We start from the raw sequence: 15757 nt of genomic DNA, 5'->3' as shown, positions 1-15757 counted from the left end.
ATATTGAGATAGTATCAACCTGCCTTAAGTACTTTGGATTCCTCTGATGAGACGATGAACAAGGACACCATTTTCTTGTGGTCTCAATTTCAAAAATCATCCACCTATCACATGTGCTCCTGCGACTTAGTGTGCCACAGAGTACTGGGATTCAATGCCTCTTCACATGACCTGGCTGTGTAAATCCTTCAATAGGTTGCACCAATCACTCTCAGTTGCTCCTACTCCAATGACCCGCAGTCCCGTCTTTTTTGGAAGCCTGTTTGTCATGCATGGTTATCTCCAGCACCCCTCCTCAATGGTCATTCTACTCCTTCCCTCAACACAGGCTCAACATAGCTCTTCTCCTGATCAATTTGAGAACCTCCAGGTTCCTGTTCCCATGCCTGACACACGGGAGTTTGCAATCAAGATGTAATAATGTTTAGACACGTGTCTTTAAACCAGTAAAAGCATGATACAAAGAATAAAAGTAGTACCTTAAAATGACCCAAACCTCTAACCCCCCAATCAGAGATCCCATCCCTGGTGCATAGAAGAGTTTTTCAGTATGCACTGCAGTGGGATTCTGGTTAATGGGAAATTATGGCATATGACTGGAAGTTTGGATCCAATACCTGAATAAAGCCTGCAGACAGAGTTTGTGTATTGAACCAGTTTCATGTAATTTCTGCCTTTTTGTCTTCGCTCCCACCAGACTGATTCAGCCATAGTCTTTGTCTTATAGTGTCAACAAAAAGGTGAAGGTGGATGTGGAGTTGGGAGCTCATTGTCAAAAGAGACTCAAAAAATAGGCACAGCTTTCCCACTTCACTACTTCTCATCACCCGGTTGGGGGTAGCACTTTTAGAGAACAATGGAGCAGAAGAAGGTAGCAGCTTTTCCCTACCCTTAAGAGTCACCATCTGTCCCTTTCCCTCCACACATTAGAGTCTAGTCCACTACAAAGGTACTCAGGAATATTTTTGAGAAGGCCTTGCTAATTAAATTGCCAACTAGTCTTTCTCCAACCTCCATCCTATTGACCATTTCAGTGCAGGAAATTGATATGAATACATCCACATGAAGCACACAAATTCCACGCACATCCAATAGCACATGTATAGAGTGAAAGACCTTGTGTCAAGGACTGGCAAGTCAATTTAAGCACAAAGCAATACCAGTAGGCAACACTTTACAGCAGGAGGCAGCGAAAAAGCCTCTGCTGACATATTTTCTTGTTCCCTCCACTGTCAGTCCTCCACAGCCAAGTGAACTGACACTGCCTACTCTTAAAAAATATTTTTTTCAGCATTCTCCAAAGGAAAGGGGTTCCCCTGAGATCCCTTCCCATTTTCAAATTACTTAACGCCAGGACTGGACTTGCTATCAGTCGTATTGGTGCGCTGCCGACCTGGGGGCGAATTTCACTGTGGTGGGAGCTGATTTCGTTCATGGGGACCTGTGTGTGCTTTGAAATAAACAAAACAAAACAAATGTTTATCAGCACACGCAGGTTCCCATCAACGAAATCAGCCCCCAGCTTGGCAGCACCAAAACGCCCGGAAGCCAATCCGGCCCTGCTTAACCCTACCTCTCAGTAGTCTTTTGCAAACGTAATTCAGTCTCCAAACATTACACCCTAACCCCGCTCTTTCAAATACCGATTCAGACTTTGGTCGTAAACCCAAATTGCTATTCAGTAACATGTTACTGAATCACACTTTGTGGTCGGTACATACAAAAAATGCCTTTTTGTGGTTGTAAATGGCCTGATTCTGCGAATCAAGTAAAACCATGGTACATCTGATTCTTTGATTCTTAAAAGAGATATTGGGACAGGCCTTTTAAACATTAGAATGTTTGAAAGGTTTTAAGTGTGCCTACTACTGACATGACTCTTTTGGGAAAGGAAACTGTGTTATCACAGGTGAAGGGTAGAAAGAATGCCATTATGGTGTTTTTCACCCTGATTGAAGGTGTACTGTAACCTCAGCTATCTATAAGGGAGAGTTGACTCTTAGTTAGGATGGATCATAAGCTGTTAAGAGAGGTGTTTACTAGAAAGGGCTTGGGCAAGATATGACTACGAATTTGCAGGTAAGTGATTGTTGCAAGAAAAATGTTATGTGTAGTCAGTGCTTAATTTGATCTGGTCGATGCCGGTGGTGCTCACTGGCACTCATTTTTGAGGATCTGCACTTATTTTTGCTCATCATACAATTAACGAAGGCAAGAGAGGTTAAAACACACTAAGGGGAAAGAAGGAGAAAAAGAAAGACGGAACAACTGCCACAAAGGGAGAAAGCAGGAAGCTCCAAGAGTGATATGCAAGAGACAGGAAGACTCGGGTAGCTGATTAAAAAGGCTTGAGGTGTATTCAAGACTACACAGCCTTGGTATTCATTAACAGCACCAGCCGCGGGTTTCAGAGCAGAGATTTGGGCACTGGCACTTATGCTATCACAAATTAAGCGCTGCACTTAGTGTATGCTAGAGCTAAAGATTAAAACAGCTAACTGTTGTCAGGATGAGTGTAGGGTTGGGAAGGAACAATTGTGGTAAAGATTGTTTTAGTAAAAAAAGGAAGAATAAAGGAATGCACTGAAAGAACATAGCACATTTTCTAAAGTTAGTGAAAGGGTCAGAGAGGTACCTAAAAGAAAGTGTGTTTTTTTATGAAGGAAGAGTCATATTTGGAGGGGGGATTTCTTTAGTGGTGATAGACTGTCCCCATAGTGTTTAATGAAATAGTTAATTGAGGTTGTACATTCAAGACATTTGGGATTGACCAAGAACTGAATCAGAGCCAATTATTGGTGGGTAGAGGTTGATAAAGACACAGAGGATGTGAAGAAAGAAATAACAGTGATGGAGTAGTCAAAATGAGTGCTCTTCCAGTTACAATGTAGAATATACATCGACTACTTATGGAAAACATTAGGCATTATGGTCCTACGAGTGTACATAGTAGGCAACCTGGGTACATGCTGCTGAAGGAAGATAGCCTTTGCATAAAGTGGTTGTGTGCATCCGAATAAGGAGTATCTTGGGTGGGTTATTTGCTCCCATGTTGACTTACTAAAGGTTCAGTAGTGGTCCAGTTAATCCATTTCTTGAAGAGCAAGGCAATCGTGCGTAAGCTCAAGGAAATAAATTATATAGACATAAATGGGTTAATGTAAATACTGAACATGATTTTGAAGGATTGAGTGCTTTCATTTGTAGAGAACCTGGAGATGGAAGTTGTATAAGGTTTTTGTCACATAAATGCACTGGGCTAGTGTCATTTGATGTGTTGAAAGCAAAGAAACTGAATACTGAATTTTGTCAAAGTTGTTTGGGTTGGGCAATGGGATGTGAATGAAGACCAATTAGAGGAAAGAGACAAACAGGCAAAGAATAAAGGATAGGAAAATTGCATATTGATGTACAAAAAACCTTAAATGGTGAAACTACAGATACTGATGACTAAGGCCAAACTATCGTCTCTAAGCCAATTATACATTTGATGAATATAGAGGTCATTTAAAGATTGGCAAACATAGGACATCCAACAAAAAATGGCAGATGCCCTCTCAGCCAAATCTTTGAAAAAAATCCCACCTGCAGATTCTCAGCTTATACCTCCAAGCGAAAGGCTTGACTTGGTGGCTCATCATCATGCTACTATGGCACCAGATCAGAGTGAGGGTGACCCCACACTTTTTAGGGCAGGGCAACCATCACTCTATTTCCCTGTTCAAGATCAGCATACAGGCCACAGAGATCCCAGTCAAGTCAAGTCAAGTCAAAGATAGCTTTATTCGATTCCAATAAAAGAAATCATAAAAGCACATAAAATAGATACATACAATAAAATCCAATGATACTTTCATCTGTACAGTTCAGTTATAATAAGTACTTAAGGGATAGTAGGTCTGCATCTAATAGTATTTTTTTAAAACATTGATACTGCGGTAATAGTCATTTCATCTTGCAATAGTTGGATTTTGAAAAGGGCGGGTCTACACTGTCTCAGACCCCATACCTTTAGCAGGGGAAGCAAGTATCTCTTCCGGCCCCACGAATAAAATTTGCAGAATAAGATACAATGTATTGTTGATTGCAAAGAGGAATATTCACATGGACACCGAATTAGGTTTTTCGACCAGTCACTTATAACTGGAAAGGTAACCAACCTAAAAGAGCTACCAGTTCTCAATCATGCTAATAACACCCTGCTATAACTGCTCTCATTAGTGGACAGATAAAACTGCATACCAGGTGTGAAATGGCCCCTCGGGAGATGATCCAGGGGACACCGTTACGTAAACCGCCAGGGCTAGCGCCACTCAGACACTCACCTTTCCTGGCGGATCAGTCAGCAACAGCGTCCATGACAACAGAAACCCCTCCACTCTCTGTTTTGCAGGAACCAACCCAGAGAAGCCGAGAACCGGAAGTACAACCGCCTGACCCCGGAAGTCCCGCCTCCCCACCGCCGGCAACAGACAGAAAAGACGGACTCGGGAAACCAGACGTGGTCGGAAGATCGTGGCAGGAGATTGTAACTAGAGCGGAGGAAGAGAGCGGAGAAAAATGGAGAAGTAGACGAATGGTGCGAGGACTGGTGGAGTACCCAGGAGGAAGCTGAAGAGTGGCTGCAACTCACCCGGAGAGTTACGGCGGAGCGCGGGAGTAACACCTAGCCTCTTTGTTGCACCTTAAGTGCCTGTATATAGTGTAGAGCATTTTTCCTTCTTACCGAGCACTATTTAGACACGTTAACCCTGCTAGCTCACTGTAAATCCGTGTAAAGCACCTTTATGTAAATAGCCCTGAATTACTAACCACCCCTCCCCAACACTTCTCCCGCTGCTGCCCTGCTGCCCTGCACCTTCATCTTCGCCCTTACCCCCAGTTGTCCTAAAACCCCTTCCCTTCTCCCCTCACGGTACTTTTCAATCCCCTCACGAACCGGTGATTGGTAGAGGTACTACTGTTCCCAGTACGGTGGGATTAACAGCTCCTTTGTCTGTCTCCTCTTACTGCCCTCCGGAGAACTCCCAAGCAAGGAGCGGATCTGCATCCCAAGACCCGGACCTTCACCCAAGACCCGAACCTGCATCCCAAGACCCGGACCTGCATCCCAAGACCCGGACCTTCACCCAAGACCCGGACCTTCCTCTTACCCTCACATTATTTGAACTGCGCTGCAAAGACTCTCAGTGTTTGTAATAAAACCCCACTATTGCACGCTATATACGGCCTCCTTACCTGATTTTCCAGCCCGCCGACCGCCCACGACCACACCAGGACACTGTAATAATAAGTGGTGCTGGACAACAGATACCTTCTCCCCCTCTAATCGCCAGCGTTTATCTTCCAAAAACATGAGGCAAACATCCTTCAATGCTTTTCTGGTGATAGAGGACAGTGAGGATGGTGTGTTATAAAGTTTAGGGTAACCTATTTCTAATAGAAATGCCTTTACATATGAAAGCCAGTGAATGTGTTTAGCCCCCTGGTGTTTAATACAGTCCTGGATGGTGGCCCTATTAAACTCGGTTGCAGGAGAAGTCCACACCTTGTGCCATAGCAATACCGGGCTTACCTTAATTAAATCTGAAATATGGGCCAAGGCAAGCTCCTTATGACATACAAAGGTGGAAGTAGATTTGGGAACAGCTAGCAGGTATCGCAGAAAGGCGTTTTCACTTATTTGAACTTCCTGACAGTCTGCGACCCCCCAAATACCGGCCCCGTACATGGCAGTCGACACGCATTTAGCCTTGTATATATCGAGCAAAATACACACCGGCCTGCCCCCCAACTTGTTGGCAAACTGTTTCACCACGCCAATAGCACGAGAAAATGCTAACTTTCTTGAAGTAGCTGCTGTTGTCCAGGTACCTTTTTTATTAAAAACAATCCCTAGATATGAGGAAGTACTAGTTAATCCTATCTTTGACAGTTCTAAAAAAGTATTACATGGTACATTATTTTTAGATGAGCAGCACATGGTAAAAGTTTTCCCAATATTAATCTTTAGGCCCCTAGATCCCATGTATTCTGAGAAACTGGTTAACGCTTTCTGGGGGCATACTTGGGTTCTCGCCATTATAACCGCATCATCTGCGTACAATAGTATGGGCACAGCGACACCTTCGATTTGGGGATAATCCAGGTCTTTGTCGATTAAATAAGCTGCCACACTGTTAATGTACAAATTAAATAGAAAGGGTGCCAGGATGCAACCCTGACGAACACCTTTCATTATTGGGAATTTAGTTGTACATGCGCCATTCTTCCCACATCGTACCTTTGCCCCTGCCCCTCTATATAGTTCTTTAATAAAATTAAGGATATTAAGATCAATGCCGAAGCCTATTAGGGTATCCCATATGACTTCATGACTCAAACAGTCGAACGCCGAACTCAGGTCGACAAAGGTGATGAATAAATTGCCCTTTTTTGCCACCATATACTTTCCTGTTATCATAGCCAAATTTAGGCCTTGTTCAACGGTGCCTAGACCTGATTTAAAGCCATACTGGAATTTAGAAAGAATACCGGCTTTGTCAGCCCATGTCTGTAATCTATTTAATATAATTCTGCCAGTAACTTTCATCAAGGAGTCTAGTAGTGATATGGGCCTATAATATTTGGGATCATTTCGATCTCCCTTTTTGAAAATTGGCACCACAATCTCCTCCTGCCAAGTCGATGGGAATCCTTTATTGTTACAACTATTAAGCACATTGGTCAAGAGGGGTGCCCATAAGGTAATATTAGCCTTGTAAATATCTATTGGAATACCATCCGGTCCAAGGGCTTTACTAGAAGAACTTTCTGAAATTGCTAGTTCCACTTCCGGTAAGGAAAAGACTAATTCCAAAGGAAACAATCCCGAAGTGTCAGGCTCCACATTAATTGTATGACCTAGGCACTCTGAGCTCACTAAATCATCCTTCTTATGTAGCTCAGTAAAATAATTTACCCATACATTCTCCTCTATGACAATCTCTATCAAGTCAGATTTTCTTTCTACAAAAAAGGGGCATTTACGGCCTTCCAAAAGGCAGCGGTATCTCTCAAAGAGCAGGCCTTATGTAGGGCTTCCACACAGCCTCTTTCATTTCTTTTTCCCTCTTTTTCAATGCAGATTTATAAAGTGCCCTGGCAGACCTTGTATCATGAGTATTTTTAGGTACTTTTTTAAGAGTTCGCTTTAAAAAAGAGTGCGTTTTACTGCACTCAAAGTCAAACCAGCCCTCTGCCTTATGTCTCTCACCTTCCCGTATCGTGCCTGTTAATTTACTGCAGATCTGATCAGTAATATTTTGGAAAGCTACTATGACCAAACATGGGTCAGAGTTTTCCGCAAGACAGGTCATAAAATCATTTAACTGACCTACTATAAAAGTATGCAGGAAGTTGGTAGGGTTCACCTTATTCTATTTTATTGAATAACCATTAACTCTGGCCAGGGTAATCCCGTGACGATATAAATTTTCAGCCACATTGGTATTCTGACTACAACTCTGACCAAAGTTAAAGGTTGAGCTAATCGAAAAATGATCGCTCAGTGCAATGTCCTCTGTATTAAAACACAGGACACTATGATGATAGCCTGTAGAGACCAATGTAAAGTCAATCACCGACCGGAGACCCCGACCATTAAAGGTGGATTGAAAAACAACCTGAGGGTTGCAAAGCTCATTTGCAAATCCCAGGCCCCACTCATATAGTAAATTATTGAGTAGATTCCCAGTCATGCTGTGCTCAAAGTGGGTGCAGGGATCCCCCTTAAGATTAACCAACCCGCACGTATCTGAGTCACTATGGGGACATAGGTGACAATTAAAGCCACCCGTCAGTATAACACACTTCTCCAATTTCCCAGATTCTGTTTGATTATGTAAAGTGTTATTTAGTTCTTCAAGAACCTTATTTAAATCGACCTTTGGGATGTTGTTGTAGAATTTAATCAGAAGAATAAGCTGGTTTCCTCCCACTTTGAGTGAAAGTAGCTGGTAATAATTCCCTCCTGTATTTACTATCTTAACCGTTGTGTTATCAATGTTTGATATAAAAGTACAAAGCCCACCTGAGCTCCTACCCCTACTAGTCTGCTTGGCTGCAGAAAAAAAGGTGCAATAGCCATTTATGTGTGTCTCAAACTGATCCCAACATTCCTGCAGGCAGATGACATTAAAATTATCTATAAATGCCAGAAATGTAGGGTCCCCAGTTTTATTTGACAAACCTGCTATATTCCAAGATAACAGTGCAAATTTTCCCCTTGATTCAGCCATTACGCTCAATGGGTCAGCTGAATTACAATTAGAGGTGCCATTATCCTGTAATACGGTATCGAAGGGGTTAAAGACTGTTGGAAGAGTTTTGAAGAACATCAGTTATAATTGTTGTAGGTTGCAGGGTTGATGAGCTCTGCGTTGGGACTCCCTGTACTACCAAATGTAAAAAATTACTTTGCACATCATCTATGATCTACTTTCATTCACTTTACAGAGGACTATTGAGTTTGACCACACACATCCTTGTTAGAAAATTTTAAAATTCATTGGTTATGTTAGGCTTCTTAAACCTATTAGGTAAAATAGTTTATAGGTCTTAGAAAAATGAATCTACATGAAAAAGTATTTAAACTCTAAAGAAGATCCCTATAGTAAATTCTTACCCATTTGAGTTCCCTTCATGAGACACACTATGTCATTGAGGTGGTGGTGTGCCTTCTCCAAGGACATTCTACTGGACCATAGGACTACGTTACCACCCTTGTTGGTATTTCTCACTACACAATCAGCATTTCTTGATAATTTTAATATCTGAATATTGATCTCCCTCTCCTTCTTTTTGTTTCCATCATAGCTCTTATTTGTACTCTGCGGCTATGTTCCATTTAGGTTGCGCACCTGCGCGCATTCTAGGGCACCTTTCCTTTTAAAAGCGCCCTGGCTCTCTTTTGGAGCGCGCACCAAAAATGCAGAAGAAAAGACTTCAAGTACTCACTTAAAAAAAAAGTGACTTGCAAGTTTATCTTGGTGCACAATGGCACTCCCACTCTGTGAGAATTCTTAGGACAAGTGTGGAGGCACTCGGGGGCATTTTGTGCAGAAACGTGCCGATTTTACATACGCTGCCAACTTGGGACGGGGAACATCCTTTACAACAAAACCCCTACAACGCTGTGCCATTACAACGCAGGTTTAACAACGAAAGTCGTTACAACGACTTTCGCTGGAGGGCGCTCTGGGATAGGGAATAGTTTAATTTACTATCCAACACCTTCCCTACTATCCACAGGGACTGGAGTTGGAATAGTAAATTAAACTATTCACTATCCAGTGCCCCCAACGCGTCGTTGTAACGACTTGCGTTGTAAAACCTGCATTGTAACGGTCCGAGTGGTAATACCACGCGTTGTACCGTCATACATCCCTTGAGACAGCTGCTCGGGTGTTTTATGTAAATTAGTAAGATATGGGAGGCTGGTAATTGGTCACTGTGCTTATGGACCTTGTGCTGAGACCCAGCTGTGGAGATTGAGGGAGGGAAAGCAGTTGTGTGTGAGTAGTCTGCTAAAGTTAATAGGACATTTAACAGTTCCTTTGGGCAACAAAGCACATTTGGCTTCTCGCTGTCCTCTCAGGTTGCAAGCAGACCGAATAGCGTAATGGCTAAGGCCAAGGGTATAGGTGGGGAGGGTTAAGTGAAAATAGTAATGGGTTAATTCCAACTATTCTATTCATGCCCTTAATGCTGCAAATAAAAATATTTTTTCAAAAATTATTAGACGTCAGCAATGCAGTCCCTGTTGCCTTCCACTTTTGGACTTTATGTTGCATGGTATATCCAATCCTGCTTCCTAGGAGTATTTTATTTCCCACAATGTGTTCCATTATTTTATTTTTTCATGCAGCTTATGAATCCTGTACAGTGACATCATGCAAGCTGAGTTGCCTCCAAGTGTTTGGGTAAATTCAGGGAGTGGATGGGGTTTATGATGGGGCAAGATTGAGCACTCCAAAATTGAACCTGAAAGCAGTGTGATTCTCTCCTAGTGCCTCTCACAGGGCCATAAGGGTGTTCAGAAAATATGCTCATGTAATCTTTGGCCTCTCTGTAGAGCATAGACTGAAGGTCTCATTTGTGCCATTTGGAACAAAGAAGAGGCATAGCTGCCGGGATATTGGTAGTGAAGTACTAAAGGTGGGAGGGCCAACAAATCAACAGGGCAGTCCAAGAGAAGCATCTGGCTTGGCTCTAAAAGCCTCTGTATGAGCCAAGTTCCAGTAATGTGTGGCGTGTAAATCATGCAACAAACATGATGCAAAAAGATGAAAAAAATTAAAACAATTCCAAAAAGTATATTTCTGTAACATAAGGAAGTGTTTCACTTTAGTACATCAGAATATTTCAATGTGTTAAAAAGCATTTAATGAAATTGACATTTTTAAAATATGAATTTAGAAACATTTATGCCTCTTGCCATGACAGCAATGTCATTAGTGAACTAAGAGGTGCATCAGTTGTCAAATGCACCCTACATATGGCCTATATTCTTATTATAGATTGAAAAACATTTTAGTTACATCTATTAAATCAAACACAAGATTTGTGTTGTACAGCACACATCTGCAGCTTACATATTACAACATGCTCTTATATGCAATAATGAAGAATAAAGATACACATAAATTAAACATTTGTCAAACAGGGAAGCCAAGATTGATCCAGAGTTTTTGTTTTCACATTATGCAATCTGGCACCAGAGAGGTGTCTTATTCTCTCTCCTGTGTTACATGAAGTGTTAATGTTTGTCTTCAATTTTTGGCACATGAGCTTAGAGTGTGGATGGCAGGCAGAATCCACCGGAAAGCTCAACACGTTTTGTTCTTGAGGTTCCAAGAAGACCTCAAGGTGAGCCAGAGTCAGGCATCTGGCTCAAGCCTAAACTGGCTCGCCCACCTCTACGAATTGTTGACAGTGCCAAAAGAAGAGAAAATTCCTTGTGATGGAGAGAATAAAAGCATAGTCCTTTGAGGGGATGGGGGAAGTGCATAATGGGACAGAACATGTCCTGGAAGGGTGTGCCTTGCTTGACTCTCTGGAGGAATCAATGGTCCTCAGAGGTGGGCAGCTAATGATGTAAGTGAAATAGCATCCTCTCTATTACAGGCCAGATGTGTTCCCTTGAGGGCGATCTAAAGTGGTTTTGCGTTTCTGGAGAGGAGGAAGACTGTTGCTGCTGTCCTTTGACACTCTTGCAACTGACATGTACTCTGGATTGTAGAAATAACTGGTTGGACTACTACTGCACAGGTTGTGAGGAGTGGTGCTGCCAAAAGGGGAGTAACCCCCAAACCTACAGGATTGTCTGTGGAACCAAAGAGCTTAGGAAGCCAAGGCAAATAGGTGGATCATGGCACAACCCTGTTTAAAATGTTCGAAGGGTAAGTCAGCCTTTTTTCCAAAAATGTGAGCATCATCAAAGGGAATTTCTCATAAGAATCAACTGGACATCACCAAACAGTGGAGTGCATCCAGGCATAGTGGTGCATGGCAAGAAAGAAGCCCATGGACCTCACCACTATTCCACAGAATGTAGGTCAAAGCAGAAGAGGTTTGGTTCTCTTTATATATGTCCTGACCACCATTCATCACTTCTTCAAAATGTTACAAAAGGTGACCAGGGAGGTTCAGGAAAAACATTAGTACAATTTCCTAAACATCATGAAAGTAACAGGCCGGAAGGCAAGTTGCATTCTTGGAGCAGGGCAAGGCTCTTCGAAAAGAAGAACTCCTTTCCAATTGCTTCAATCCTCTTTGATTCCCGCTCAGAGTTTAGAGGGAAAAGAGTCAGGATTCTAGAAAGAAGTTGGAAGTCTATACCATAAGACTCTCCGGGAGTGAACCAGGGAAGCTTGAAGAGAAGGATTATACAGCTCGGTGACCTGATGATTCACTATCTGAATAGAAACTTGATACTCCATGTGACCACAATGAGATCTCTGAAGGTCTTGTTGAAAGGGAGCAAGGGATTCACTGCAAAGGAGGCCAGCTGCAGAATCTCTGTGTGGTTAGCTTTCTTTTCATCTACATGCAAAGACATTTCATAATCTTCACAATCTCATGTAGCACAGCCATGAATGAGGCAACCTCCTCCTTCGGAGGTTTTGATGGACTCTCCAGATTAACCTCAGGGAAAATGTTCAGGCCACTTGCTTTCTGCAGAGTCAAACTTACTCCACCATCTGTGCTAGTAAGGGGAAAAAGGTTATCTGCTTAATTTCTACCATCATGGTTGAAAATGGCCATCTGAATGTGGTCTGAGTAACAGCCAAAAATCTCTTAAAACCTGCCAAAGTACTTATCACAAGGTAAGGCCCTGCAAGGAACTCTTTTTCAATCAAATATTGGGCATGGGACTGGGATCATATCAAAATGGCCTTCTTTTTTCAGAAAGTTGAACGACACATTGGACACTGGATTGCGTAAACCGTCCACGTTTACCCCTACTGATGGCATGGTTCCGCCAGAGTTTCTGGTCTTTGAAAAAGCAGTTCTTAAGTCCCTGGAGAAAAAGCCCAATAAACCTGTCTTCAAAAACTTGACCAATATGGAAAGACTAGCTGTACAGAATCTAGGCAATGATAGCTCCATCGTCATCAAACAAGCTGACAAAGGGGGAGCAACTGTCATTCAAAATATCATAGACTATGACTCTGAATGCAAACGCCAGCTTGCAAACACAAGCCATTATAGACTACTGGTATCAGAGGTATGCAGCGTTTAGAACGCAAGCATTACAACGGAATACCTTTACAACGCGGTCGTAACAACGAAAGTTGTTACCACGCATTGCACTGGGGGGCGCTCAAGGATACTAAATGATTTAATTTACTATCCCAACACCTTCCCTACTATCCACGGGGACTGGTGTTGGAATAGTAAATTAAATTGTTCAATTTTGCGCTCCCCCAGCGCAATGCGTGGTAACAACTTTCGTTGTTACGAACGCGTTGTAAAGGTACGCGTTGTAAATGTATGCGTTCTAACGTCATACATCCGTATCAGATCCTACTCCTAGACTCACCACCGCAATCACCAGCTTGGTTATGGAAGGAGAGACCAACGAATGGATCTCTAAGAATGAAGCTGACTTTCTGCTCACCAAGGACCCGGTCGTCCCCTACTTTTACACCCTTCCTAAAATTCATAAGGGTACTACCCCAGGGGAGACCGATAGTGTCCGGCATAGGCTCACTTCTTGAGCCGTTATCCAAATTTTGTGATGTATTCCTACAGCCTATAGTGAGAAAGATACCGTCCTTCCTCCAAGATACTAGTGATGTACTCCGCCTCATTGAATCCATCGAGGGTAGAGAGAATGTGGACCTCCTCCTAACTTTAGATGTGGAGGCCCTTTATACGAACTTTCCACAGCAGGCCGCCCTTGAAGCAGTTGAGCACACCCTCCGGCTGGAGGATTGGATCTCACCTACACCCATTTCCTTCAGATCCAGGGGACTTCTATGGGTTCGACCTTTGCCCCTAGCCTAGCCTGCATCTATATGGCCACCTTTGAAAACCTCCACATCTACTCAGAAAACAATCTCTATAACCAGAATATCACACTATGGCGCAGGTATATAGATGATATTCTGATTCTAACGGGAGAGCTGCGAAGCCTTCTGTCTGTGGATCAACCGTCAAAACCAATTCCTTAAATTCACAGCCACGATTTCAGACACCAAGATACCTTTCCTGGACCTCACCATCAGTCTGAATCAGGAGGGATTGAGCACCTCTCTGTACAGGAAAGAGACGGACAGGAATAGCTTACTCCTCTTTGGTAGCCATCATCCCAGATCCCTTCGGGAAAACCTCCCTTTCGGGCAGTTCCTTAGGATTCGAAAGGAACTGCACCGCTACCTCTGATTACAAAAAAGAATCTGTAATGCTTCAACACAAATAACAAGACAGAGGTTATCCCACTAGACTGGTTAATAACTCACGCAAAAGAGCCCTCAATAATGCCAGAGAGGCCTTATTAGTGACACGCCCAAAAGAACCTGATGACGTGATTACCTGCGTGACTTGTTTCACACAGAACTCTACATTCCTGAAGAAAACAGTCAATAGACATTGGGGGTCTACTGAACACATGGAACTTAGAAATACTGCGCCCCCGCTTTGCCTTTAAGTGTACGGCCAATCTAAAAGACTCCCTTATTCATACACGCCCCAAAAAACAAACTACCACCAACCAGAGTACCCTGTGGAGGGTTCCACCGGTGGTGGGCCACTACCGATGCGGGGGATGTGTTGTATGCCAACAAACAACACAACGCAAAAAGATTAGACTTTCAGATAATTTCACCTGGCACATGAACAAGCACACAAATTGCAATAGTTCTAGATGCATTTACCTACTGACCTGCCCATGTGGCAAACACTACATTGGCATGACAATGAGACAAGTAAAACTAAGGATTATGGAACATAAGAGCAACATCCGTTGTTTTAAAACCCATACCAGATTGTATGAGCACTATGTCCAACATGGCCACCAAGCTGACAACATCAAATGGCTGGTCCTTGAGTCCCACGCTTCCATCACTCACCAAGCACTGTTCAGAATCAAACAGCGATGGATACATCGCCTCCAGCTGGACAGCCTGGGCCTTAACGACTCTGTGCCTTGGACACTATTAGCGAGATAAACCAATTTTCTGGCTTACAGTCACTGTCCATTGGCTGACATGTCCTTATCCATTACTGTCCATTGGCTAATGTATTCTTATCTAATACTGGGACCTCCTTTGAGGTAATTATACATGGCTTATATACACTGGCTAACATCATAGACTGCTACCACAGCATGAAGGTATACCATTGTACCTCTGCAATCCCTTTCACTGGTGACTTCACCCCCTTCGCAATACCTGTCCTCCTGTCCATCCACGCTTGTCCATAGTTCCTGTTGGTGACACCAACATGCCCCTGCTATTACAGCTTGACTTTTGCTAGGACACACTGGTCTGGATACTGGCACTCCTTGTTTTACACTACTTAGCTGCCATTCAAACAGCCCAACTACACCATCATGCACCACTGTTGGGTCTCAACGGTCCGGTTTCGCGAATAAGATCTTGCGGACCGTCCCTTGAGTGTTCCCCACACTACGGTTCACCACTACCCCCTTTTTACACCTCTCGCTCCAAACCACCTAGTGAGGGTATTATTACAGGTGCCATCTTCAACATACAATTTATACCATTATCCTTACTTACTCTTCGTGGCTAAGTCTAGCGGTACATCGAGTGGGGTACTTTCCCCTTACTCCAGTCACCCCTTGTTAAGATGGCCGCCACACTCGGGGTCTGTAACCTCAGCCCAGACGCATCACACGCGTCTGCACCCCTGCGCATGCGTAGTCGGGGTTATGTCGGCCACGCCCACTGACGGAGCGTCACTACACGGAAGCGCGATCAAACAGCCTTTAATCCCGATGGCCACACCGGTTCGGGACCAGCTGTTCCGCGCCACCGACTGGGGCGCCTCGCGTTGGGGGTAGGTTCTTCTCCTTGGCTGTTTGTGTATCAGGTAAGCGGCGTTGCGGTGTAATCGTCTCATTTGCAGTTGTTACTGCATTAGCGTGTTTGGTTCTACCACGCCAAGCACTTTGTTGATACCCTCATCTCTGACCTGGAGGGCACGCCTTTAGCCATAAGATGCCCTGTGGAATTTTTCCGCGTCTTGGCTT

Source organism: Lissotriton vulgaris, chromosome 3_1, assembly GCF_964263255.1.
Source record: "Lissotriton vulgaris chromosome 3_1, aLisVul1.2, whole genome shotgun sequence".
Classification (NCBI taxonomy): domain Eukaryota; kingdom Metazoa; phylum Chordata; class Amphibia; order Caudata; family Salamandridae; genus Lissotriton; species Lissotriton vulgaris.
This window is presented reverse-complemented; position numbering follows the sequence as displayed.